The following is a 2,500-nucleotide window of genomic DNA, read 5'->3' as shown; positions in this document are numbered from 1 at the left end:
ATAAACAAACCAAGCCAAAAAGAAACGGACTGGTGGACACACACACACACACACACACACACACAAACAATACAAACAGAGAGAGAGAGAGAGGAGAGAGAGAGAGAGAGAGAGAGAGAGAGAGAGAGAGAGAGAGAGAGAGAGAGAGAGAGAGAGAGAGAGAGAGAGAGAGAGAGAGAGAGAACAGAAGTTTATTAAGAACAGATTAGCAGGCAGGTATGCAGACATATACACACACAGACAAACAGATATATGTAAAGTAAAGATTTAGTAAGGTGGAGGACAGACATACGGACATGTAGCCAAAAATACTATAGATTTACAATACAAAGAAATACACATACATACATACATACATACATACATACATACATATATATACTGTACACATATGTATATATATATATATATATATATATATATATATATATATATATATAATATATATATATATATATATATATATATATATATATATATATATATATATATATATATATATGCATTCATGTATACGTACGTGTACGTATATATGAGGTTACATACATGGATACATACATACATGCATACTTACATACATACATACATACATAGAAACAGGCAGCCAGGAAGACAAATAAAGAAACAGACAAACAGACAAACAGCCAGACAGATATATAACAAAAGTTTGGCAAGACAGGGAAACAGATGGACAGACAGACATTCAGACAGGCATAGAAAATTAGAACTGGACAAACAGACACTAGTAAGGCAAAGACGCTTCCATCCATCCATCTACACATATATACAGGCAAAGTGACAGACGGACAGACAAATATAAACTTCAGATTTAGCGAGGCAGGCACACAGATTGACAGATGGACAGATACCCAGACAGGCAGACAAATGTAAACTGAGATTTTGTGAGGCAGGCAGACAGATAGACAAGCAAATAGGATGATAGACAGACAGACCAAACAGATGGGCAGGAAGACAGACAGACGGACAGGCAGACAGACAGACAGACAGGCAGGTAGGCAGGCAGGAAGACTGACAAGCAGACAGGAAGACAGACAGCCAAACAGTCAGGCAGGCAGGCAGACAGACAGGCAGATAGGAAGACAGACAGGCAGACAGACAGACAGGCAGACAGACAGGCAGGCAGACTTGAGGACAGACAGGCAGACAGACAGGAAGACAGGCAAACAGACAGACAGACCGAGAGATAGATAGACAAACAAACAGGCAGATAGACGGAAAAACAGACAGACAGACAGACAGACAAATAGACAGACAGGCAGATATACAAGAAGACAGACAGGCAGAGAGACAGACAGGTAGACAGGCAGATAGATAAACAAGAGGATAGAGAAGCAGGCAGACAGACAGGCAGACAAGCAGACGGGAAGACAGACAGGTAGACAGACAGGCAGACAGACAAGGGAGCAGACAGACAGGCAGACAGGCAAACTGGAAGGCAAACGCAAACAGGCAGACAGACAAGCAGATAGAAAGGCAGATAGACAGACAGGCAGATAGACAGACAGACAGGCAGAAAGACAAACTGACGAACAGGCATATAGACAGACAAACAGACAGGTAGACAGATAGACAGACAGGCAGAAAGACAGACAGACAGACAGACAGACAGACAGACAGATATACAGATAGACAGACAAGCTGACAGGAAGACAGAAAGACAGACAGACAGACAGGTAGACAGGCAGATAGAGAAGCAGGCAAGCAAAAAGACAGACAGACAGACCGGAAGATAAGCAGGCAGACAGACAGATAGAAAAGCAGTAGATAGACAGGCAGACAGCAGACAGACAGACAGACAGGACAGACAAACAAACAGGAAGACAAGCAGGCAGACAGACATATAGAGAGGCAGATAAATAAGCAGGCATACAGCAGACAGACAGATAGACAGGAAGATAGACAGACAGACAGGCAGGCAACCAGGCAGACAGACAGACAGACAAACAGGAAGACAAGCAGGCAGACAGACATATAGAGAGGCAGATAGATAAGCAGGCATACAGATAGACAGGAAGATAGACAGACAGACAGGCAGGCAACCAGGCAGACAGACAGACAGACAGACAGACAAGCAGGCAGACAGACAGATAGACAGGCAGGCAGACAGGCAGACAGGCAAGCATTCAGACATACTAGAGTTTGAGGCAGACAGGCAAGCAGACATACTAAAGGTTCAGCAAGGCGGTTCAGATTAAAGGTTCATCAAAACGTTTACGAGGCAATGATGTTTGTTCTCGTGTTGTGTTTGTGGCGTGCATTCCAGACTGTGTGAGCAACAGCAGCAGCAGCAGCAGCAAGAAGAGGAGGAGGAGGAGGAGGAGGAGGAGAAGGGAGGCAAGAGGAACCTATGAAAGACTGATTTCTCTTTGTCTTTGACTGTCGTTTGTCTGTATGTCTTATGCTTGTGTGTGTGTGTGTGTGTGTGTGTGTGTGTGTGTGTGTGTGTGTGTGTGTCTCTCTCTCTCTCTCTCTCTCTCTC

General features: G+C 43.7%; 1 protein-coding gene across 4 annotated transcripts in view; it reads right to left on the bottom strand.

The window, feature by feature from the left end:
• LOC135092132 (ETS-related transcription factor Elf-3-like) overlaps window positions 1-2,500 on the bottom strand; it is a 68,085-nt gene that overhangs the window by 56,457 nt on the left and 9,128 nt on the right. The gene's annotated exons all lie outside the window — the stretch shown is intronic.

This window comes from Scylla paramamosain, chromosome 39, assembly GCF_035594125.1.
Source record: "Scylla paramamosain isolate STU-SP2022 chromosome 39, ASM3559412v1, whole genome shotgun sequence".
Classification (NCBI taxonomy): domain Eukaryota; kingdom Metazoa; phylum Arthropoda; class Malacostraca; order Decapoda; family Portunidae; genus Scylla; species Scylla paramamosain.
The sequence above is the reverse complement of the archived record's forward strand: the minus strand, read 5'-3'. Positions and strand labels throughout refer to the sequence as shown.